Source organism: Oenanthe melanoleuca, unplaced genomic scaffold (genome assembly GCF_029582105.1).
Source record: "Oenanthe melanoleuca isolate GR-GAL-2019-014 unplaced genomic scaffold, OMel1.0 S001, whole genome shotgun sequence".
In the NCBI taxonomy this organism is placed as follows: Eukaryota; Metazoa; Chordata; class Aves; order Passeriformes; family Muscicapidae; genus Oenanthe; species Oenanthe melanoleuca.
Genome location: NW_026612650.1, coordinates 458,430 through 484,362, shown reverse-complemented (window position 1 = coordinate 484,362; position 25,933 = coordinate 458,430). Strand labels below are relative to the sequence as shown.

General features: G+C 48.4%; 1 pseudogene; it reads left to right on the top strand.

Annotated features, from left to right (window-relative positions):
• The first annotated feature begins 7,015 nt into the window (after positions 1 to 7,015).
• LOC130266059 (olfactory receptor 14J1-like) lies at positions 7,016 to 21,756 on the top strand (annotated as a pseudogene).
• Positions 21,757 to 25,933: the final 4,177 nt, after the last annotated feature.

The following is a 25,933-nucleotide window of genomic DNA, read 5'->3' as shown; positions in this document are numbered from 1 at the left end:
TACTGATTCTAGATATGGATTTGGGGTAGTCCATACATTTGGAAAGCTATGGGAAGAAAGGGGCCTTATTAACTCACAGGGGAAGGATTTGATACACCAGAAACTTATAGTTGAAATATTAAAAGCCCTAAGAGGGCCGACAAGGTTAGTAGTGGTTCATTTAAAGGGACACCAATGAGGAATAGATTTAAAAAGCAGAGGGAATAATGCTGCAGATCAGGAGGCAAAACGGGCAGCCCTAAAGGAAATGGTCCTAAAAGAAAAAGGGGGCAAAGGGGAAAAGATGGAGTCAAGGACGGTGAAAACACTAACACAATTTTTATGAATGAGAAGAAAGAGAGACTTAAAAGAATGAGAGTTACAGAGGAAGCAGGAAAGTGGATATTAGCAACAGCTGGGAAGTGCTACCAAAGGCAATAGCTCAGAGGGTATTGTATAAGTTACATCAGAAAACTCATTGGGGAGCCCAGGGGCTGGTGGATCACTTTGCCACTAGGTACATGAGCATCGGGCTCCACGATATAGCTAAACATATCACAAAGGGATGTCCTACCTGTTTGCGGGTAAATCGAAGTAACCTCAGAAAATTACCCTATGGGGGAAGACCTCTAGCAAAACAACCCTTTGCAAATATTCAAGTGGATTTTACCGAATTGCCAAAGGTGGGGAGGATTAAATATCTTTTAGTGGTAGTAGATCATCTTACTCATTATGTGGAAGCCTTCCCGACATCAAGGGAAACCGCACAAACAGTAGTAAAAGCCCTGCTGGAAGAGATAGTCCCCAGGTATGGTGTACCAGAAACAATTGACTCTGATAAGGGGCCGCACTTTACATCAAAGGTAACTCAGGAGCTGGCAGCAGCATTAGGAATAAAATAGGAACAACATACTCCTTGGCACCCTCAAAGTTCAGGCTGGGTAGAAAGGATAAATGAAGAAATAAAAAAACAACTTACTAAATTGGTACTAGAAACAAATTATCATGGGTTAAATGCATTCCCCTAGCCTTGCTGAACATTTGGACTCAACCCCGGGCGGATTTGGGAATTTCCCCATTCGAGATGTTATATGGCATGCCCTATAGTTTAGAAAAGGCACAGACAAACCCAAATGTTAGTGAACGATACATTAACGAGTATTTAATAGCTTTGATGAAATTCAAGAAACAGTTATGGGAAAAAGGAATGTTGGTTCAGAGACCACCATTAGATCTTGTATTACATCAGGTTCAGCCCGGGGACTGGGTACTGATCCGAAGTTGGAAGGAAAATCCGATAACACCCAAGTGGGAAGGACCTTACCAGGTGTTGCTTACAACAGACACAGCAGTACGCACCGTGGAAAAAGGGTGGACTCACGCAAGCCGAATCAAGGGACCAGTAAATCCGTCTAAATTCACCAACGACCCCGGGTGGGAAGTAAAGGGCACACCTGGGAGCCTGAAACTGACACTTAAGAAGCGAGTAAGCTCTAATTAAAAAGACAGGCTACATTATTCCCACCCCACCACAGGTATGAGACTTTTTCCACATGAGAGATAGACTGTGGGATCCAACATACTATTCCTTCCTAGTAGAGCTCCGAGCAACAGGAGCACCAGTGCGGGGGGGGAAGATCTGCTGAATGCAGCCGTGAAAATAAGATGTAATGCTGAAAATTGCTGGGGAAATTGTAACCCTTTTGTATGCTTTATTTGTTTAGTTTGTAAGGAGGAGTGGTGGACCCATTGCAGCAACAGTTACCCTCCAAGGGGAGTGTGTAAAAATTGTTATTCGGACCAAAGGCTACTCACCTCTCAGGTCCTGGCTACCAAAGTGGCTGCCAGAGAACTTTTAAGAGGGTCTGAAGAGTGGTGGAAAATTTTTAAAAAGGGGATAAACCTCCAGTTCTATTGTTATCACTCTAATGAACCTGCCCCATTTGTGGCTAGGATAGTAGCCGCCCTGTGCAGACGGTGGGTACCTGAACTCAGTTGCTATACCCCTCCAATTAAGAACCGCAAGTGGTATAAATACATAAAACGTATCAAAAAGCATGGCTCAAACACCCCTCCTGAAGAATACTCCTGCTGCCGAGAAGATGGAACTCCCCATAGCTCGTGGCAACCGAGTTGATGGGCAAGGCAGAGGAGATGAGAGCAGAGGAGGAGGGCGCCCGAGCAAAAGGGGAAAACGAGAAACAGGTACCCAGAGCCGTCGAGAGTCCAAGGGAAAAGAAAAGTCTGAGGTAAATTGGAAGGAAAATAAAAAGAGCAGTTGTGGAAAATGGGGAAGCTACCACCTCCAATTAGGAATCCTATATATAATGCTTTTGAGATCTGCGCTTGCAAGCCATGAATCCTTTAAATGGTCACTAATACAATGAGAAGGTCAGAAAGAAATTCAAACACAAATTACTTCGAGAGGTCCTAGCTTTAACATAACCCTGGATGACCTACTTGATAGGACGGGTTCTAGCCCCTATAGTGTATTCTACATGTGTCCAGCATCTAACCCAGGGAGGTCATACTGTAACTACCCCGGAGAATTTTACTGTGGATATTGGGGCTGTGAAACAATTTCCCTGGGATGGTCGGTCCAAATCCAAGATAAATACTTAAGGGTTGAAAGAGGTCCACATGGATGTAAAAAGCCCTGGACAGATCCGTCAGGGGTGGTGACTTATATCGGTACTTGCAAATGGGTCTATCTTAATGTCACGCAACCCCAAGACCCAGGGTGGGTAGTAGGAAAATTCTGGGGAGTTAGAATATGGGAACCCGGGAAAGACCGGGGGGGGCATATTGTTATAAAGAAGGAAATTGTACCCCACGATCCTCAACCTGTTGGACCGAATCCTGCAATAACAGACTCAGAAGCCACAATAATAAATCAAGGTGACTTAGACAACATGACCCCAGAAAATTTCACGGAGGCCAATAATAGATCACAGTTAATGGAGACCATGGCCATGACACAACCAAGTAGAGGGACCCTATGGAAAATCCTACAAGCCACCTTTAGGGTGTTAAATGGCACATACCCCAATTTAACTAAAGAGTGCTGGTTGTGCTACAGTATTAATCCACCCTTTTATGAAGCCTTAGGTTCTGTAGCAAAGTCTAGAAGAATAAACGGGACCAATCCCTCCTTGTGCCTTTGGAAAAGGGGAAAAGAAAGCACCCCAGGGGTATCGGTGGCTCAGGTAACTGGGAAGGGGAGGTGTATAGGCAACATACCTCAGGATAAAGACCACCTTTGCGGTGTAAAAATGGCTGTAACCGACTCCTACAAACCGGCCCAATGGTTGATCCCTGCTGCAAACACCAAATGGGTTTGTAACACATTAGGGGTAACCCCGTGTATATCAATATCTAATTTCAATGAAACATCCGAATACTGCATTCAGGTCATGGTAGTCCCCCGGATTGTGTACCACCCAAAAGACTATGTGTATGCTCATCAATTCACTCCAAAACACCACTTAGACAAACGAGAACCGTTTACAGCCCTCACAGTTGCTATATTACTAAGTATAGGAAGTGCTGGGGTGGGGATAGGGGTGGCTTCCTTAGTGAACCAACAGCAAGGATTTAAGGATCTCAGAATTTCAGTAGATGAAGATTTAAGTAAAATAGAGAAGGCAATAGACGGTCTCGTAAAATCAGTAAGATCTCTTTCAGAAGTTGTATTGCAGAATAGACGGGGATTAGACCTGTTGTTTTTACAGCAAGGGGGACTGTGTGTGGCTTTGCGAGAGGAGTGTTGCACCTATGCAGACCACACTGGGATAGTAACTGACACCATGGCTGAGCTCCGAAAACAACTGGAGCAGCGCAAGAGAGAAAGGGAGGCCCAGCAAAATTGGTATGAGTCTTGGTTTAAATATTCTCCCTGGCTAATGACTCTCTTGTCAAGCATAGCTGCACCAGTGATTTTAATAATTTTAGGGCTTGCTTTTGGCCCCTGTATTTTTAACAAAATAATTAGCATTGTAAAAAGCAGGTTAGAAGCCGCTCATCTCATGTTAATACGAGCAAAATATGAAGCCTTAAGTGGGGAAGAGGCAAAAGATTATCTGGAGTTAAGTAGGAGGGAATTACAAAGATTTAGCGAACAAAAGTAATAATATAGAAAAAGGGGGGACTTGTAATAAATAAGAGGCCTTTTGTTCGCCTGACAGACTTTAGACCTTGGAGGAATATCACCAAGATTTGTGAGGCCAGAATGTGGGTTGTTCTGCTTTGATCCTCTGACAGACAGACCTTGAAAAAGATATCGCTAGAACTTGTTAATAGTTTTGCTCTGCTTGATTGGCCTTAAAGTAAAAAGCCAGAATGTGTTCTGCTTTGCTTGCATAATCACATATTGTTTTAAGTGCCAAGAAAGGAGTCAGTGGCTGAGGAAGACTACTCACCCTCATCCCCCGACCACCAGAAGGCAGAAAAAGACCCCCTAGCAACTAGAGGAGCATGCGCAGAATTACTAAAGGAGGAGCACGTCACCCAAAAACCTAACAGCTTAAAAGGAGCAGACTAAGGGGGGTGGGGTGCGGCAGTTGGTGGAGCGAGACCCCTCTGTTGCCCAGCGCTGAATTTGCTTTTGCTTTCTGTAACCAATAAATCTTTTAAATTGTTATTCAATCTTTTATGGCCCATTGCGCTCATTTATAACACCAGCTGCTCCTCACACCTCCCATCCTCATCCTCCCTGACACTCCCTCTGGCAGAGCTTCTCCCCTCCCACTGCATTCCACCAGCACTCAGGCATGTTAGGGATGTTTTTGGCTCAGAAAAAAATGATGTAGGCAGCTTCTGAGCTCAAAATAAGCAATTTTGGGTTGTTAGGAGCACAGAAACTCCCACTCAGGAGCATTTGGGCTAAGAAACTGCAAATTTGGGAGATTTGGGACTCAGAAATGGCAGTTTAGGTAGCTTTGGGGTCCCAAACACTGATTTAGAGAGATTGCGGGCTCTGAAGGAGCCCAAATTTTAGGCAGCATTGGGGTTGAAAAACACCAATCTAGAGAGCACTTGGCTCAAAACCACTGCTTTGGGGAACTTCTGGCCTCAGGAAATCCCATCTAGGCAGCTTTTCTGCTCAGAATTCCAATTTAGGGATCTTTTGGCCCCAGAAACACATTTAAGGAACTGCAGTACTCAAAAAGGGATGTCAGGAAGCTTTGGGGGTCAGGAAAAGCAACTTGGGGAGCTTCAGGGTTCAGAAACAACAATTTAATGAGCTTTGGGTCTCAAAAAAAATCAATGTCCAGAGACTTTGGGCTCAAAAGCAGAAATTTAGGATACTTTTGGGGTGAGCAATTCCACTTCAAGGTGCTTTTGGCCTCAAAAATAGCCATCTGGGGAACTTCACAACGGAGAATGCAGAAACTTTAGGAGCACTGGGGCTCATAAATACCCACCTGGGGAGTTTTTGGGACCTGAAACAGCATTTGTGTTCAGAAATACTGATTTAGGGAGCACTGGGGCTCTTAAACTGGTTCAGGACCACACAGGTTCTGAGAAATGCTGATTTGGGGAGTTCAAGACTGAGAAAAAAACATCATATTAGGAGCCTTGGGAATCAGGGAGAGTGATTTGGGGATATTTTCAGATCAGAAAGAGCGATTTGAAGAGCTTTAGGGCTCCAAAACCCCTCAATTTAAGCAGATATTGGGCTCTGTAGTCCCCATTTAGAGACCTTTGGAGCTCCAAATCAGTGATCTAGGGAGCTTTTGGGTTCAGAAGTGTCAGTTTCTGGAGCAGAAAGACCAACCCGTGGGGAAACACAGGAGCAAGGGGCTGGTGCTTACCTGGACAAGGCTGGGAAGGAGCAGCTCCGCACCAGGGTGTGAGCAGCAGGGTGAGAGCACCAGGGGGCTCGTCCCGGTTATATCTCATCCTCCCTGCTCCCATTCCCACCCCCACGGGCTCCTCCTGCCTCCCCCCAGCACCTCATTTCTTGGTTTTACACTGATTTCCTGTAAATGCTTCTAACACCGAAAGTGAAAATGAGCAGAGAGGAAATCCTCGGGCTGGGCGGGGGAAATATATTATCCTGTGTGATTTCTCAAAGTGAGAAACATTTCAGCACACATAATCTAATCTCATTTTGTTCTTGATGCAAGAAAAACATAATTTGTCACAGAATGTTACAGGGCCCCCACCCATTGCTCACTGTCACCTTCACGAGCTCATTCCATCACTCCATCTTTCCAGAGGCTGGTTCATCACAGGGGATGTGATAAAACCATCCACTGCCTGAGTGGGACACAGGGTATGTTTGCAGTCATCCAGGGGTTGTTTTCACCACCACAGGCTCACAGCCTTTGCCATGGTGGGTTTGGGATATAGTCAGTCTGTCAGCCCTCCCCATAGTTTTATTCCAGTCCTTGTGAGCAAAATTCTCCCTCAATAAGTTTTTGATTTGGGAGGTCAAAAACTCTTTTATTTGGTATTTTTGAGCCGTAATCCTCCCTAAATGAGTGTTTCCCAGCTCCCTAAATTGGTGGTTCAGACACCAAAATATCCTTAAATGGGTGTTTCTGAAGCAGAAGAAATCTCTATAAATTGGTGTTTCTGAGCTCAAAATATTGCTAAATTGCTTTCTTCGAGACTCTGAGCTTTCTAAGTTTGTTTGGTTAGTTCTTTTTCTCAGCCAAAAACCTCCCAAAATCAGCATTTTCAAACCCAAAGCCCATCAAATTGCACTTTCTCTTTTCCTGAAATCACAGTTATGGTCCCAAAGCTGCTGAAATTGAGGTTTCTGAGCCATGAAGTTCCCAGAATCAGTGTTCCAGAGCCCTGACACCCCTAACTCAAGCCACGTGCCCTGCTTGCCATCAGAGCGTGGAGTTCACTCCCAGTGCTCCCAGTCCCCTCCCAGTGCACACCCAGTGTCCCTGGGATGCCTCCAGGAGCAGGGAGCAGCCACTGGCTGTGCCCATTTCCCCCGCCCAGCCCGAGGATTTGCTCCCTACTCAGAGCATTTTCACTTTCAGTTTTAGAGGCATTTACAGGAAATCAGTGTAAAACCAAGAAATGAGGTGCTGGGGGGAGGAGGGAGGAGCCCGTGGGGGTGGGAATGGGAGCAGGGAGGATGAGATATAACCGGGACGAGCCCCCTGGTGCTCTCACCCTGCTGCTCACACCCTGGTGCGGAGCTGCTCCTTCCCAGCCTTGTCCAGGTAAGCACCAGCCCCTTGCTCCTGTGTTTCCCCACGGGTTGGTCTTTCTGCTCCAGAAACTGACACTTCTGAACCCAAAAGCTCCCTAGATCACTGATTTGGAGCTCCAAAGGTCTCTAAATGGGGACTACAGAGCCCAATATCTGCTTAAATTGAGGGGTTTTGGAGCCCTAAAGCTCTTCAAATCGCTCTTTCTGATCTGAAAATATCCCCAAATCACTCTCCCTGATTCCCAAGGCTCCTAATATGATGTTTTTTTCTCAGTCTTGAACTCCCCAAATCAGCATTTCTCAGAACCTGTGTGGTCCTGAACCAGTTTAAGAGCCCCAGTGCTCCCTAAATCAGTATTTCTGAACACAAATGCTGTTTCAGGTCCCAAAAACTCCCCAGGTGGGTATTTATGAGCCCCAGTGCTCCTAAAGTTTCTGCATTCTCCGTTGTGAAGTTCCCCAGATGGCTATTTTTGAGGCCAAAAGCACCTTGAAGTGGACATTTACACCACACCTGCCCAGCGACAGGGGAGCTGTGCCAGGCAGGAACCACTGCACCGGTGGGTGGCTGGGGTGGGAATCCCCCAGCTGTCCTTCACGTGCTGGTGGGATTTCCCCAAAAATATCAGTGTCTGCAACAGCAAAACCAGCAACAAAAGTGTGACTGCCCAAAGAGAAATATCTGCAGCAGAGCAGTCTGCACCTGCAGTCGCCCCTCTGGGCAAGGCCAGTGCAATCACTGCTGGCAATATACAGCAGTGACACCCCCTCCTCACAAGGCTGCCCGGCACTGAGCACTCCCTGGGCTGGGCACTGCTGACCCCTCAAGTGCTGTGTGCAGTTCTGCCAGAGAGAATGGAATGGGAAAAGGATGCTGCTGCCTTCCTGGGGCCTTCACTGGGCTCTGCTGAGGCTTGAAGGGCCCCCAGGGCTTTCAGTGCCTTTGCCTCAATAAGGCCCAGCTGTGCTGCAGAGGGTGGGGGCCAGTCAAGAACAGTTGTTGGGAGACCACAAAGTTAATATTTCCTAGAAATCCCGTTCAAAGTTTATTGTCCCTTCCCACCCACAGTCTACAGATACTAATCCAGTTCCTAATTCATTGCTACAGAGAGAAAAAATTCTCAATTCAGGCCTTCCTTATTTATTTAATGGGTTTTTTTTCTGATAGCAAAAATTGTTTCTGTGACCCTGGCTACATATTTGCTTGGAGCAAAGTAAAAAGTAAGTAGCATATTGATTAGGCACAGCCTGGATTATGACCATTTGTTTGTTTCTTTGATCCTGGCTGATTAGATAAGTGTTTAGTCTGAATATATAATTAATAATTATTTCATAGAGTGAGTATAACTTAATAATTTAAAATATAAAAATTAAAACAATGGCTCAACTTAGCACCCCAGACAAAGCATAATGAAATTTCACCTCCACTCATACAGCCCTCCTGGATTTAGCTCAAATACTGATATTAATGTTGTACTAGACTCAATGCACAGTTCAGAATGGATAAGTAAATGGGCCTCTCTTGGTCTCTGGCCAGCAGAAACATCACTGACAATGCAAAAGAGAGAGTTTCTTCATTTTTCTTCTTTTTATCCTGATAGTACTTTTTCTTTCTTCTCTCTTCCCCCCTTCCTGCATTTGTTTTTTTTTCCTATTGGTCCCCTTTTCTCTCTTTTCCCTTCCTTTTCTTTTTTCCCCTCAAAGCTTCAGCTTTGGCTCAGGATTGCAGATGTGGCCCTGCATAAATTAATTTCCCTGTCTAAACCTGTTGTCAGGGCTCCTTCAAAATATGAGAGAGGGACAAAGACAGAGAGAACAATTTGTCTCTGACTGTGAGAAGTGGGGTGACCCATTCCTGGAAGCACAACCATCTTTCCATGAGTGGTGATCTGAGGTAAATGTCTGTGTTCACAATAGCAGAGGCACATTCAGGACAGCTCCATGTGCACATCATCTATTCACTGATTCTGTATAAGAAGCCATCACTCTATTGCTCTGCTTTCAGGGGAAAACCCCTCAAATCTTGAGTGTTTTATGCCATTTATATTCTTTACTTCCTTTCAGACCAGAGCAAGATAGGAAAAGGTAGTGGGAGGAAATAGAGCAGGGTTCAGTCCTGGAGTGAACCCATGGGACAGCCATGGGCCTCAGCCTGTGATTTCTCTTGGGTCCCTGCTGGCATTTCTCTATTTACAGTCCTCAGGGGAGCTCTTTTCCTCACCTGGGCTTATACTCCCCTTGCACACCAGGAAAGCTTTCTTGACATGCAGCAGTTTTTGGCAGGGGTTCCTTAATTCAGTCCAGGCTCTCCTCCTTCTCTGGAACGTGGCCCTTGGCAAGGAAAACAAAAATTCACGAGGAGCAGACAGCTCAGGGAAATGGAGGGCAAGAAAGAGAGGGAGAGCAGAGCACAGCAGTGAGCTTGCCCTGAGCAGACCTTTCCTCACTCCTGAGCAGCCCCTGCTTCTGCCTTCACCCCATCATTGCTGCTCTGATGGATGTGGTCAGAAGGGACAGGCGGCTTTGCTGGAAGGGTCAGTGAGGCCGTGCTTTCTGCAGCCAGCTCTGCAGAATGGGATGTTAAGGAAACTTCCCAGTGTGACCATTCCCGAGGCTCTCTGGCCATCCCACTCCAGCCACCAGAGGTGTTCAGTGCTGGGGCCAGAGCCCCTCCACAGCAGTGGCCCCAGTGCCCCAATGGGCCCTGCTAGACTCCCCACACCCCCCACTCCCACACTCAGCCCCTGTGTCCTCCCTGGTTCCAGCCCAGGTTTCCCACAGCAGAGTCTCAGATGTCTGATTCCATAAAGCCATTTATTCCCAGGGCAGTAACACAGGACTGGCCCGAGCTGTTCCTCCAACAGAGGAACCCCTCAGTTTTATCCCCCCACAGTCTGCTTTCCCAATGCCCAAGTCTGGTTCTTCCTCCTGAGCCCTCAGCTCCTGCTGGGACTCTCAGTGTCTTTTCCCCAGCTGTGCCATTGCTCTTGGTGCCCTTTGTTGTGCTTTGTTAGTACATGGGCTCTTGTCTCAGGCTCCCACCTGGAGCTCAACTTGCATCTGGCACTGCAGCTGCCCCCAGCCATCTGCACTAGGAGTGTTCACAACCAGGAGGAGGGGAGGGTGGGAGTGAGGGGGTTTCAGTTTTGTCTTTGTTACTCCGTTTCCTGACTCTTGGGAATTGCCAAGAAAGCAAAGCAATCGTCCCCAAGTCAAATCTGGTTTGCCCATGATGGCACCAGGTGAGGGATGTCCCAGGCTTTATGTGAGCTCTCTCTTTAATCTCCTGTCCAATTGAGGAGGGGGAGTGAGAGAAGTTCAGTGGGCATCTGGCAGCCAGCCAAGGTCACTTGTCCTTTCTCCATAGATGACTCCACAGCTGGTCAGGATAACCTCCAGGATATGAGTCTGAAGGAATGGAAAATGGTCCCTTACCTCTGTGGAAAATTGTGGCTGGGGTTGAACACCAGGTTCTGCACTCTGCAAAAGCAGAAAGTCTTAATTTTGACCAAGGAAGATGAAGTGTGTATCTGTGAGAATTCTCAGAGCTCCAGGGGAGATAAGATGCGTTAGGAACCAGCTGGGAGTACAACAGAACATCTTATCAACTGTGTTATCTTCTCTAGTCCTGTGCCCTTCACAGAGATTTTTCCCCCTCTTTTCCCTTGCATTGCAGAGTTAACCTCGAGAAAAGGACACAGGAGATAAGAGACAAGGACATGGCTCAATTTGTTGGTAAGATCTGTATTACATCTATTTTGACAGTGATGGAAGGGAAAATAAGTAAATTTTAAAACCCTGAGTAGATCAGAGTTTTGAGTAGTATAAGGGATATGTCTGTCAAAAATAAGCTCTTCAGTGCATTTTTTAAATTCGTAGGGAAATTCTGTAGTGAAGCTTCCTCCTTTTCATTTTTCTTTTTCTTGTCATGTGAACCTAATGGCCACAAATAAAGGAGTTCATGGCAGCATTGGCCTCCAAGGAGGCCAATTTGAGTCCACAAGTAAGTGTGCATTCATGTATCCCATTGGTCTGTGGCCATCCTTGGGAGCCCTTGGGTTGGAACGTGTCATTCCTGGGAGCAGTGAGGCCAGTGGAGGTCTCTCCCCTGAGCCCATTGCCTGCAGAACCCCTCCCAGAGCACAGCAGGAGGCCTGGCCTTTGGGGTGGGATCAGTTTGGTCAGAGGGGTGACCTTCTTTGACCAGAGACATGTCCTACTCTAGCAGGGGGTGTTCCTGAGCAAGCTTTGAGGGTCAGACTGAAATGAATGTGCCAAGGGACAGTGAAGGGACCCGGGAGGTTCCTCTCCACTCCTGGAGTGTGAGGCAGAAGAGTCTCACCCTCTCGAGGGTGGCTGTGCTCTGGTGGGACTGAGGCAGCTGTGTGGTGCCTGAGAGCTGTGGCAGCTGTGGCAGCTGTGGCAGCTTCCTGGCCCAGGAGAGCCTCGGTGGCCCCGAGGGTCAGGAACCCCCCAGCACTGCTGTGGGGCTCCTGGTCCACAGGACCTCAAGGCTCCTGGGCCAGCTGTGGGATGTGTTCTGCCCCAGAACCTGCTCAGTGCAGTCCTGGAGTTCCTTGGGGAAAGGCCCCTGTTAATGTCCTGATTTTCTTTCTCTTTTTGTTTTCATATGTACCTGATCTGCAGCAGGTGCTGTTGGTGCAGCTGCTGCCTATGGGGCTGAGAAGGTGTACAATGCATACAGTAAGTGTGCTGGATCCCTCTGCTCCTGTCTGTGGCCATCCATGGGATGGGATGGGATGGGATGGGATGGGATGGGATGGGATGGGATGGGATGGGATGGGATGGGATGGGATGGGATGGGATGGGATGGGATGGGATGGGATGGGATGGGATGGGATGGGATGGGATAGGATGGGATGTGTTATCCCTGAAGGGAGTGAGGCCAGTGGAGGTGTCTCCCCTGAGAGCACAGCAGGAGGCCTGGCCTTTGGAGTGAGATCAGTTTGGTCAGACAGGTGACTTTCTTTGACCAGAGACACATCCTACTCTAGTAGAGGTTGTTCTTTGCAATTGGTAACGATTTCAAAGGCATAGCATATCTCTTCTGGGATTTCCTTTCCTTTCTTTGAATACTAAAGGAGGAATCTCAATCTTGGCTTAGCCTTGACAAATGGCAGCAGCCTTTCTGTGCAGGTCAGTGCCAGTCCTTGCCCACACTACCTGGAAACTAACCCTGCCAAGCAAGAGGGAGATCCAGAGGTCTGTCATGCATGATGGCCTGTTGCAGTAAGATCAAACAATCCCACTGTCCATAAATTCCCATTTCCAAAGGCCTCCAGCCAGTCCTTTGTTATACTGCCCATCCCCATGCAGATTCCCAGGGCCCCAGGATCCCAGAGTGCTGATATTCCAGCATTGGGCTTTTCCCAGCACAGACCAGGACAGCCTGGAGCACAGGAAACAAAAAAGCAATCTATAGGGAGACCCAAGAAAAGACCCTCAAAAAGGGACTTTAAAATTGTTGATTTGATCCTCCTCAGGCAGGATAGGTGGTCTCCTGCTCATGGGAGATATGTCAGTGTCCAACTGACACCAGTCTTTTTCTACAGAAAGGAGTCAGGAAGAGAAGACCAGAAAAGCCATGGAACGTAAGATAGATGAGTGCTTCCAGAAGCTCCAGAAAAAAAAGAAAGCCTTGAAGGAATATTCCATAAAATTGCAGGCATCCAGACAATGTGAACGTCAGCTCCTTAGAGCAGATTTGGAGAAGTACCAAGGTGAGCAGGGCCATTGCCAAGCAGACTTGGCATCTGAAGGCAGAAGTTGCTCTACAGGCCAACCACCCTGTGAGCTCATCCTGCTCAGCTCCTCACAGGGCAGGGAGAGGGACAGCCCTTCCATGGGGAACAGCTTCTGTGGTCCATGGCACTGGAACACCTCCATGCTGAAGTGTTCTCTGCAGGTGCAGGTGTTCAGACTTCCTCTTGTGTCCTCATCTTTGCAGAGGGTGTGTGCTGGGAGTTCTCTCATTGCCTGATACTTGCTAAGGGTCTGTCAGGAAAATTAATTCACAAACACCAGAGGTTTATGTCCAAGAAGAAGACAGAGGAGTCCTTTTTGCTTTATTCGAATAAAGGGAGAGGCCATAGGGCATTCTCCTGGGATCTCTCAAATTTTTGGAGGATGCAGCCTCCTTTTATCCCAATTTCCCGGCCGCTTTTCCCTCTCTCTTTCCCCATTGGCTGAGGTACTTGAGGGGCACAGACTTCCCGGAATGCCTGACACCTGACAATCCCCTCTAATGTATAACCCTCCCTTTTAATTTTTAGCTATTATAGAATTCATGTTTTTTTCCCATTGCTTCTTTCATCTTCCAATATCCAGTTTCATTTATCAGTGAACCTACATTTTGTTTGTAAAGACAAATATCTTCTTCCGTTCATCAATCAGAGGAATCCATCCCATTGTTTCTTTTATATCTTAGTGCTAGCCTTATCTGCCAGCAGACCCACAGCTTATTTGTAAAGACAAATCCAACATTCCTCTCAGGTCCCCCCTTGAAGTCCTGTTCCCGTCTCTGTCCCTTTCCCCACTGCCCTTCTGGCGCTCCCCCACTGCTGGTCCCATGCTGGGGCACGTGTGAGATCAGCCTTGTTTCCCTGTTGATGATCAGCAGGGAGAGGAGCTCCCCTGGGCAGAGCCTGGCCGTGTCTGTGAGCACAGGGAATGCAGAGAGCAGCTGTGCCTGCAGGAGCTGGTGCTGGGCAGGGGAAGGAGTCAGCCGGGCACAGACTGCAATGTGGCCGGGCTGGCCCCAGCCTGTGGCCCTGGCATGGCTCAGGCTGGACACACAGTGTGTTGGGAACAGCCTCTTGGCCCCAGGGCAGGGAAAGCTGAGGAAGGATCGGCCTTCCCTGACCCTGGGGCCTGTTCTTGCTGCAGCTGCAGCCAGCAAAGCCATGGCACGGAGCAGCCCAGAGCAGGGCAAGGAAACATCTGGAATTCCTGTTGGTTTAAGCCATTGTGGGCTTAGAATCGAGCCTGTGGCTCATTTTTCAAAGCTGGAGCTCTATTTTTTGAGCTAAAGAAAGCACAAATGAGACATTGAAAATGGGTGAAAATTTACTCTCTGTTTCCTATTCCCTCTTTGCTAAAAGTCTGAGGGTAAAAGGAAAACCATTTCCAGATTGTGCCTTCATGGCCAAACAGAATTCCTGTGAGTTGAGGATTTCTAAGGGGAAAGGAGGAAGGACAAAACCACCCACAGGAGACCCCTGAAGGGAGACCCTGTGTCAGGGAGGTTAAATCAGAGCCTGTGGGCATGCTTGTGTCACATAGCTATTATCCTGCTCAAGCAGGAAACATCAGTGACATCTTTCTTTCTACACAGGGACAAAGGAGAAGAACTTGGTAAGGGTGTTGTTATCCAGGATAGAGCAAGAAATGGGGCAACTCCTCCAAAGAATTCAAACTCTGGACGAAGCTGTACAGAAATGGCCAGAGACCACAAAGTATGAGCTTCAGCTCCTCAGAGCAGACCTGGAGAAGCGCCAAGGTGAGCAGGGCCATTGCCAAGCAGACTTTCACCCATCTGAAGGCAGAAGCTGCTCTACAGGCCAACCACCCTGTGAACTCATCCTGCTCAGCCTCTGAGAGGGCCACGGGCAGGGACAGTCCTTAAGGAGGAATCATTAGTGACCCAGTGGCATTGTTCTTTCTTCACAGGAGAGAATGAGGGGCAAATTTCAAGGGCCTTGGAATGCAGGTTGATTCAGAAATTCCAGCAGCTCTTCCAAGAAATTGAACGTCTAGAAGAATATTTGCAGAAATTGCTGAAGTCATCACAGGATGATCTTCAGCTTCTCGGAGCAGACCTGCAGAAGTAACAAGGTGAGCAGGGCCGTTGCCAAGCAGACATTCATCTCTCTGAAGGTAGAAGCTGCTCTACAGGCCAGTCACCCTGTGACCTCATCCTGCTCAGCTCCTCAGAGGGCAGGGGGAGGGACAGTCCTTCCATGGGTAGAGGCCCAAAGAAGGTGGCTTTAGTCATGGGATTCACCAGCACAATCTAAAGTCAGATTGTCTGAGCCTCTCTTCATTTGTGATCCCTGGCACTGAAACTCCTCTATGTGAAGTGTTCTCTGCAGTTTCTCAATGCCCCTCGTGGCTCTCTTGTCTTTGAAGAGTGTGTGTAGGTATGACCTGACATGTGGAAAAGGTGTCCAAATCCTCCTCCCCACTCACCTTCCTCATGACAGGGTGTTGTCTGCCACAGCCCACATATTCCGTCTGGGAAGACAGACAGAGATGATCCCTGCTCTCCATCCTGCCCCTAAGGCCTTTTCCAAATCCTCAGGAATACTCACAGAGCCTGTGTCCTTTCCTCAGCCCTCCTGCAGTCCATCCATCCAAACCAATTCAAAGAACCTGGTAAGGAGTAAGCGCAGTCACCCATCCAGGCTCAGGGCTGGAAAGTCGCTCTGCAGAGAAGGACCTGGGGGTTCTGGTGGGCAAAGAGACGTCCAATAGTCAGCAATGTGTCTTTGTGGCCAAGAAGGCCAATGACTGCCTGGGCTGCTTTGGGAAAAGCTTTGCCAACCTCCAAGGGAGAGGCAGCCCTAGTGGGCAAATCTGGATCTCTATGTCCCATCGGGGGTTCCTCAGTACAAGAGAAACCTGGAGCCCTTGGGATGGGCCCAGCTGAGGAGCTACAAATATGATCAGAGGCCTGGAGCATCTCTCTGGTGAGGAGAGGCTGAGGGAGCCAGGCCTGTTTGGTCTGGAGAAGAAAAGGCCAAGAGGGAATCTCATCAATGTACAGAAGTGTTTGAAGGATGTGTGTCAGGAGGATGGAGCTGGGCTGTTCTTGGTGGTGCTGAGTAATGGGATGAGAGGCAATGGACAGAAACAGAAACAAAGGAATTTTCACCTAAACACAACCAAGACCTTCATTACTCAGCAGAGGGACCAGTTCTGAGAGAGGTTGTGGAGACTCCTTTGGAGAAATTCAAAAGCCAGCTAGACATAAATCTGACTGATGGTCCATGGGCGACCTGTATGAGTGGGAGTTTGGACTAGAAGACCTCGAGTGGTCCCTTCCAATCTTACCCATTTGGTGATTTGTGAGGGATGGAGGAGCTTTTTGTTCCTCACTCATCTCTTCTCTCTTCTCTCTCGTGACCAGACCTGAGGGAACAGCTGAAGCTGTGCCAAGGCAGGGCTAGGCTGGATATCAGGAAAAGGCTCTTTCCCCACAGGGTGCTGAGGCACTGAACAGGCTCCCTGGGGTTTGCTCATGGTCCCAAGGCTGCCAGAGCTCCAGGAGCATTTGGACACTGCCCCCAAGCACAGGATGGGATTATTGGGGTGTCCTGGGTAGAGCCAGGACTTGGAATCCATGATCCCTGTGTGTCCCTTGCAGCTTAGGCTATTCTGTGATCCTGTGATTCTTTCCAAAGCCCAATGTGCTCTTGAACCTTGGGAGGAGGACACTTCAGGGAGAGAAGGACCACAGGATTGTGAGAATCCCAGAGGAAGAGTTTAAGGGAATCTTGGGCTCAGGCCTTGGGCAAGGCCTTGTCCCCATCCACTGGCTCAGGAGTGCCAGTCTGACCTGCTGTGGCTTCTGTTCTGTCAACCCCAGGTTGCCATGAAGTGTCCCATTCCTGGACAAAGCAGCTCAGGACCTTGGTCACTCATATTTCACTGCAATTTGGGGTTGGGTCCTCTTTGGCAGGGAAAGGAGATCAGAGACTTCTTGGTCTTTTCTAAGTGTGAAGGCCCAGTGTCATTACTGAGACAAGGTTTTGCTGCCCCTCAGGGCAGGCAAGACCACCCAGGACCCAATGGTGCTTGTCCTTCCTCTCAGGAAAGACAGTGGAGCCTGCCAAGTGTCCCCATGGGCAGCTGGTGCAGGAAAGTGGCCTTTTTTCCCTAGGAGCTCCTTCTCTGTCTCATTTTTAGTCCATAGTCTGGCCATTCCCCTGGCCTCTCTTTCCACATCTGAAAATGAGGGAGAGGCTGAGCTCATCTCTCAGGAGCTTTTAGTATTCCTTGGACGTCAGAGAAGTTTGAGCCAGGATCCTTATGCCTGGGAAACAAAAATATCACACACTCTGATTTACTGTTTCCTTTTGGAGACATGAGAGCTGAACTAATTAAGAGAACAGAGTAGGGAGGAGGGAGTGAGATGGTAGTCTCAGAGCAGATATTTGGTGAACTCTGTTTGGTTCCCCCTCCAGTGTGTATTAGGAGACACATCCTAATAGAGAAGAACCAAAGCCTGGAAATTACTGTGGACAATGAGTAGATTTTAAGGCACTCTGAAAATATGCCAATGGGAAAGTTTCAGTTGGCACCAGGAAATAGTAAAGGAGCAGCTGGGCTGTGGTGGGGAAGGTGCATCCCTACAGCAGATGGGACCAGTGAGGAGCCCTGCAGCATCAGCCCCTCCCATCGTGTGGCAAACCAGAGAGGTCTCCTGCAGGGAAATTAATTTCTGTTGTTCCTTATCCCTGCTCCCCTGCCACCAGCATGGCATCTTTCTCCTCAAGAATGCCTGCCTGGATTTCAGCTCTGGTTGGAGTTCTTGCTGGTGAACACTCAAGCATCCCAGTGCCTCAGGCTTTGCTCCTTTTGGAGGACAGCCCAGGGCTCCTGGGTGTTTCCCCACTTTGAGAAGCAGCATTTCACTCCAGGAGAACATAATGATGTTGGGCAGAGGCTTGGGCTGTGTCTGAGCACACGGGGCCCAGCAAGTCTTAGAAAATCCATTTATTGCCTGCTTTTGTCTTTTCCCAGAGAGATTTTAGAAATACAGCTGTACAGCTCTTCCCCATGCTATGAGGAAGCATAGGGAAGATGATGGAGGCGAGTCTTGAGTGCAGCTCTGGAAAACACATTCCACCCCCTCAAAGAGCTGTTTGCAGAAGAACACACTCAGGAAAGGGTGATTTGATGACATTTTCCACTGCCATGTGCTGCCCAAGGCCCTGCCTGTGTTTGTCAGGAGCCCTCACTGCTCCTTGCAGCAGGGGCAGCCAGCTTGCACTGCCACTGCAGCCCCAGCTCCCACTCCTGCTTTGGCCTCTTGGGCCTCTCAGGAAGAGTATCTGGAGCTCATCTTGCTCCAGCTGACCCCAGCAGCTGGTTCTTCTTTCAATCTGAGCTGAGCTAGAGGACCTCAGCTGATGCCATTTGTCAGGAAACTCCACAAGTACCAGAGATTTATGTCAGAGGAGTCCTTCAACTTTATTTGAATAAAGGGAGTGAGCCCACCAGGCCACAAGCCCACAGGGTTTTCCCTCTCGAGGTTCCAGAGGCTGCAGGCTCCTTTTATTCTAAACTCCTGGCGTCACATTGCCCTCTTCCTTTCCCCATTGGTTGAAGTACTAGGAAGGTACAGCCTCCCCAAACTGCCTGCCACATCTTCCCCAGCTGAACCTGTCATTTTACCCCTATCCTGGTTTGAAGGACAGGTGTCTGCCAATAAATGCAGAAGCTTCTCTTTGAAATGGGGAATGTAAACCCTCTCCCTCCAAATTATTATTATCTTGAAATTAAGGGGCTCTCAGTCAAAGATAAGGGAATTAGGAATAACAGTTATTTACTAGGAACATTAAAATAGAAATACAGTATTACAAAGAACAATCCCAACCCTGACAGAGTCACCCTGTAAGTCACGGTGTTGGTAGCAGTCCAATTCAATGGTGGCTGCATCCTCCTGCAGTGACAGATGTGGTTCAGCTGGAGCAGTGCTCCTGTAGAAGGTGCAGTTTTCCTCTGAAGGTCCAGGGATGATGTGGAAAAGGTCCGGTTTTCCTCTGGAATCCAGTGGAAAGATGGTGTTCAAAATCTCAGTTCTTTCTCTAGGTAGGAAAGGCTTGGCTCCTCCCCCTGGCTGGAGCATCTCCCAATGGGATGATGTGATATTATCAGTCATACAGTGGGGATTAATGGCTCATTAGCTGATGATAACTTCCTGGAGGGAGGATGGGTTGTGGAAAAGATAGAGATGACTGCCCCACTTAGTCTTAAAGATGGCCCATTAGAAGATAATATGTGCCACAGAGATAAGGAATCACTACCCCACCCAGCTTCAACAGATGGTGATAGAATACACATTTCTGGCCACATTGACTTAACACAACCACAAAGTTCAGTCTTTTACAGACCGACTTGTCTGTTTCAGGAGCCAAGCTGTCTGGGCCCTGTAAAAACACCTGCTGCCCAAAGTCAGTACAGACCCATTAAGACCCATTTCAAGGACGTTAACACTCATACCTTCAATCATCAAATTATTTACAAAGGCATTACCACACATCTTTCCTATCACATTGCACTTGCTTGAGTCCTGCCAGGGGTTCATCCGTGATAAGCATGGAAATCTGAGGCAAGAACTCTTCCCTTATCCTTGTGGCAGTGTGTATCTAATCCGTGTGGAAGCATTATCCTAGACTGGTGCTATCCTGTTACGGGGGATGAATTACCAAAATATGAGTATTGGTCTAATGCCGACACTCAACTGTGGCGGATGTTATAGATAAAAACGAGATCAAGCCGAATTAAATATGATTAAAATAAGCGATATTTATTTTGCGACCGAAACACGGTCCTTCATAGCCACAATCAAAAAGAACAATGCCGAGGCCGGGGTCGGCATCGGGTGAACACACAGTGATTCGAACTCTATCGCTCCGAATCCCCAAGTGTTCACGAAACAGATTTGGTTAGTCCAGTTTTTATACAGTCTTTCCTTGCCCGGAGCGGAGGTCTTTGTCTTCTCTTGTCGTTCAGCATATTCATGTAGTTTTCTTTCGCTGAGTTGAGCTGGACGAAACCATACCCTGGGAGATGATGAATTCTGATGAAGGCAAGTTCAGGTGTACAGGAAGATGGAATTGAGATGTAACATGCAGATTTTGGTTTACTGGAAATGGGCATTCAGATGTATTTTTTCTTGATGGCTCTGATTACCTTAATTGTGGGTGCTTATCGGGCTCTTATCTTTTGGGTGCTCTCTGGAGAGAGCATCTTCACCACGGCTAGGTCTATTGTCTTGCTAACCCAGCTCTTCAGCTTTTCTTGGAAGTTACAGGGTTGTGATTAAGCAACCCCTGTTCTTCCTTTTGCAGCTTGTGGTTTTTAAGTTTTTTATTACTTTACTCATACAAACATTGCTTATTTTACATTAATTTACAACTTTACATTAATTACATTATATTATATATTACAGTCTGCAGGGCAGAGCTGAGCCTCCAGGGCTGGGCTGGGCTCTGGCAGCACCAGCAGGGACAAGGCTTGGAGAGAGAGAAACAGCTCCCAGTAGGCACAATTCCAGGCAGGAGAGAGCCACACCAAACCTGGATATCCCATCCTCTCTAGCTGCACAGGGAAAGAAAAGTGGGTTTGGAAAATCCTGCTTTGAAACCAGATCTTTACGAATGTCTTCTTTATTTTTCAGGCACATTTTAAGTGCAGTCATTCTGAAATACAGGCAGGTGTATATGAGCCAAGGGCAGCTGTGTGGGACCAGCAGGTATGACTATACTCAGGCACAGGGAGCCCTGTGTTCCCCCTGGGCTCCCCAGTGTTCAGGCTCAGAGCAATGCTTAAAGAGGATTTCTCTCCCTTCATAGAAAGCAAAACCCCGAGATCAAAGATAAAAAACCAATGAAAGAGAAGCAATTTTGAGTAAATATGGAAGAAAATAGAATAAGACTGACACAAGGAAACCTGTACCAACTACTCTGTCTTCTTCCAACAGCCCACCATGCCCAGAGGGAAGAAATGTCCAACAGCAGCTCCATCAGCCACTTCCTCCTGCTGCCATTGGCAGACACGCGGCAGCTGCAGCTCCTGCACTTCTGCCTCTTCCTGGGCATCTCCCTGGCTGCCCTCCTGGGCAACGGCCTCATCATCAGCGCCGTAGCCTGCGGCCACCACCTGCACACCCCCATGTTCTTCTTCCTGCTCAACCTGGCCCTCACTGACCTGGGCTGCATCTGCACCACTGTCCCCAAAGCCATGCACAATTCCCTCTGGGACACCAGGACCATCTCCTACTCAGGATATGCTGCACAACTATTGACTTTTGCTTTTTTCATTTCAGCAGCATATTCCCTCCTGACCGTGATGTGCTACGACCGCTACGTGTCCATCTGCAAACCCCTGCACTACGGGACCCTCCTGGGCAGCAGAGCTTGTGCCCACATGGCAGCAGCTGCCTGGGCCAGTGGCTTTCTCACTGTTCTGCTGCACACAGCCAATACATTTTCCCTGCCCCTGTGCCGGGGCAATGCCCTGGGCCAGTTCTTCTGTGAAATCCCACACATCCTCAAGCTCTCCTGCTCACACTCCTACCACATGATATTTGGGGTTTCTGCTTTTACTACTTCCTTAGCACTTGGCTGTTTTGTATTAATTTTTTCTCCTATGTGCAGATCTTCCGGGCCGTGCTGAGGATCCCCTCTGAGCAGGGACAGCAGAAAGCCTTTTCCACCTGCCTCCCTCACCTGGCTGTGGTCTCCCTGTTTCTCAGCACTGCAGTATTTGCTCACCTGAAGCCACCCTCCATGTCCTCCCCATCTCTGGATCTGTCCCTGTCAGTTCTGTACTCAGTGGTGCCTCCAGCCCTGAATCCCCTCATCTACAGCCTGAGGAACGAGGAGCTCAAAGGTGGCCTAAGAAAATTGATGACTCTCTATTTTCAGAAGCATTAAATGCTCTCTTTTCTTCTGCAGAGCCTTTAGAATGTAACTTTTTACAATCCCTTTTTTTTTTTCCTTATCTGTCCATTTTTTGTGGATAACATTTTCTACTCTTGTGTTTTGTACAAAATACTGTAAATTACTCTTTGCATTTCTACATTACTATCTACTCTTCTTTTGGAAGAGAAAGACATGCAAGGTGTCTCTTCCCATGCATTTAAATAAAAACAAGTGCATGCCCTCTCCTGTGTGTCCAAGATCCTTCCTCAGCCCTTCTCTGTCTCTGCAGGGCAGTGCCTGTGGGCAGGGGCAGAGGGAAGAGTCTCCCAGCACAGCAGAACAGCCTGGGACAATGGCCCTGGCTCTTCCCACATCTGCTCTTCCCAACTCCACCCTCTCCTTGCCTTTCTGTGGCTGTAAGGCCGCAGTGCTCTGGCAGCTTGGTCACTGTCCTGCTGCGTGTCCGTGCTGTGAGCACAGGCAGGGACAGGGCATGGGCACTGCTGGGACACAGCTGGGCTCCAGCACAGCAGCTCCATCAGCAAAGGGCATCTCCTGAGGGCAGGGCAGGAAGGCTTTGCTCTCCTCCAGAGCTGCTGTCAGCAATGTGCTCCAGGAATGCAAAGCAAAGCCCAGTGCCTGGGGCAGAGGGGCAGTGTGCAGGGGGCACACAGCAGTGTCCTGGCACAGCCAGAGCTCCTGGCATGGACCTGAGGGAGCAGCAGAGCAGGGCCTGGGCTGTGTCTTTGTTCTGGCCACAGCCTGGGAAGGTGCCCCAGGGCAATTGTCCCACACCAGCCCCTGCAACCACCACACCCATCACTGGCCTCTGCCCCACCTGCAGGAGATTGTCCCTGCATGGTGGGACACCAAGTGACCAGGGAGCAGTCTGAGTTTGCTCTATACTGAGGAGACTTCAGCAGTGCATCGTGTGTGTGTGGGGAGATGAACCCGAGTGAGCATAAACACCATCATCAGCACTTGGGGCTGGCACAGTTCTGGTGGCACAAATGGTGCCTTGAGGCCGCTAAACTCTGGGAAAACACCTGAATTCATTACCGGACTGTGGGTAGGACTGCATAGAGAGAAACAGCCTGGGTAAGGAGGCTCCAGGAAAAAATGCTCAGGACAGGCATGGACTGCACAGGGAGACCATTGGGGTGGGGGTTTGTGGGGAGAAATCAGAGCTGCCTCCCTTCTGAACCACCCTGAGCACCTGGACAGGGCTGTGCTGTGTTCTGGGCACTGACCTGGAACTGAGGGATGTGGAAAAGGCCTTTGGTGTCAGGGATGTTGAGAAGGCTGGGCAGTGTCACTGTGAGACCTCTCTCAAAGCCCTTGGAAAGGCCAGAGGCATCCCAGAGGGTCCTGGGCACTTGGGAAGGGCAGACATGGAAGCAGTCTGCAAACAGGGCAGGGAGGGGCACTGGGAGAGTCACAGACTGGTGAGGCTCAGCAGGGAAGGGCATGTGGCAAATCCTCCTGCAGCCATTCCAGGCACTGGCAGCACAAGGCAGGGATGGCAGAACCCCCATGGGAGGGAAACGAAGGGGATGTTGTGTGCCCAGACTTTAGCTAGGCCTGGGACATGGTCTGCTGTGCTCTCCGCAGAGTCAGACTGGACAGAGCTGGGCTGCAGGAGTGGAACATGGGGTGGATGGGAATTTGGCTGATCAATGAGGGTCAAATATCATCGAAGGCACAGAATCCCCTTGGCAGCCACTCCCTGGTGACATCCCTCAGTGACCAGCCCTTGACCACCACTGGGGAACATTTCTATTATCTCTATAATGGCATGAAATGCACTTTCAATTCCTTTGTGGATGCTCCCAAGTTGCAGGCAGCCTGTCACCAAACTCATCCAGTTAATGAGGACTGCAGAAGATAATTGGGCAAGATGACTGAGTTGGGTAGATTTACCTTGCCATCAGGTACAAACCAAGGAACATGAAAAGGGAGAAAAAACTTATGTATCAGAAGAAAGTAAATTGGGGAAAAAAACCAAACCTGCCCAAAAATAAAAAACAAACAAAACCTACCCACAATAAAAAAACCCCACAAACAAATAAACTACAATAAGAAAATACCACAAACAGAAGCAAAGAAATCCACAGGAAATCTCCTATTAGTGTAAAATGTTAAACTACAGAAGGACAGAAGTATCGGTGGTCTAAAAGAAAAATGAGATAAAAAAAAATAAATCCCCTATTCCCTTTGCTCTCCCCATGTCTCTCAGTTTATTGCTGATTATGATGTGACACAAAACGGAACATCCCTTGGATTGGTCCAGCCCAGCTATCCCATCCGTGTTCCCTCAGGAACACTTGCCCACCCCAAGCCCATGGGTTGGAGAGGATTGATGACATGTCTCATGTGGGGTGAGCACTGTGACAAGGACAGGACAAGAGAACATTTAGTTTTATCAAGGACAGTAAGACAGAACAGCACAGCCTTGTAGAAACAGATAAAAGATGTCACTCAGGCAAACACAAGTCATTCAAAATGCAAGCAGGATGCCAGCTCAGCTCTGAAAGACTGCTGATAAAGTAGAAATTATGCAAAACAAGGAGATTGCCATCATTCAAAGGCAGGGATCAAGGAACAGCCACCTTTGCCAGATGTTGAAGACAGACCCCAATGAACCACATAAGGATTTGTGATAATGGGTACCACTATGTGAAATAAAGTCAAAGGAAGTGGGGATAGCTAATGAGGACGTAATCAGCGTGTGTGATAAATCACTGTTTACTTGATGCCCAGTAAACACAAATGGATGAAGGATTACCAGAGTGACCACTATGCTGTAATAAAGAATACTCAAAACTGTTTTCAGAAGTTTCTATCCATCACATTTCAGTATCAGTGCTGTCCTTGACTCCATTACGTCCCTTGTACAGTTCCACAATAGCCCCTTGGTTCTATTTGGGTCCATAGTGTCAAAATGCCCTCCTTGGTTCTGCACTGCCACAATGCTCTCCTTGGTTCCACGAAGCCTTGGTGTGTCACAACTTCCTCTTGGCTGATGAACTGCCATAGTGTCTCTTGGATCTGCAGTATGGATATGGACAATTGGTTACAAGCAGCCTCGCTGGGTCACAATGAATATTTAGTTCCATGGGGCCCCAGTGTCCCAATGGCCCCTTGGTTCCATGAGACCTCGCTGTATAACAATGGCCCCTCATTTCCATGAGGTTTTGTACTGTCAACAATGGTCTCCATGGTTCTGCAGTGTGAAAATGCCTGCTTGGTTCCACAAGGTTCTTCAGTATCACTCTGGTGCCCTTGGTCCAATGAGGCTCTGCAGTGTCACAATGTCCCAGAGTTTCCATGAGCTTCTGTCTCATCAATGATGTCCTTTGTTCCAGTGAGGCTCCTCAGTGTTCCATTGGATCTGTGATTCCATGAGGTTCCATAGTGTACCATGATTGCCTTGATTCCAAGAGGTTCTGCTGTGTCACACTGGACCCTTGGTTCCATGAGGTTCCGTGGTATGGCCATGGTCTCCCTGGACCTGCAGTATCACTATGGACCATTGGTTCCATGCAGCCCTGCTGTGTCACAGCAGCTCCTTGGTTCCATGAAGCCCCACTGCATAACAATGGAATCTTGGTCCTGTGAGGTTCTGTACTGTCACAATGCTTTCCTTGGTTCTGGATTGTAACAATGGACCCTTGGCTCCGTGATCTTCCAAAATGTCACCATGGTCTCCTGGGATCTGCACTGTCACAATGGACAATTGGTTCCATGGGACCCTGCTGTGTCACAATAAACCCTTAGTGCCATGAGGTTCTGGAGTGTCACAATGGTCTCCCTGGTTCAGTGAGGCCTGAGGGTGTCACAATGGCTGCTTGGTTCCAGGAGCTTCCATAGTGTCACAATGGTCTCCTTGTTTCTGCAGTGCCATAATGGACCCTCGGTTCCATAGGGTTCTTCAATGTCACAGGTCTCCTTGGTTCCATGAGGCCCTGCTGTCTCTCCATGGCCTTTTGGTTCCATGAGTTTCTGTGCTGTCAGCAATGGTTCCCTTGTTCCAATGGTGCCACTATGTCACAGTGGACGCTGGGTTCCATGAAGTTCTTGAGTGTCACAATGGCCCCTTGGATCC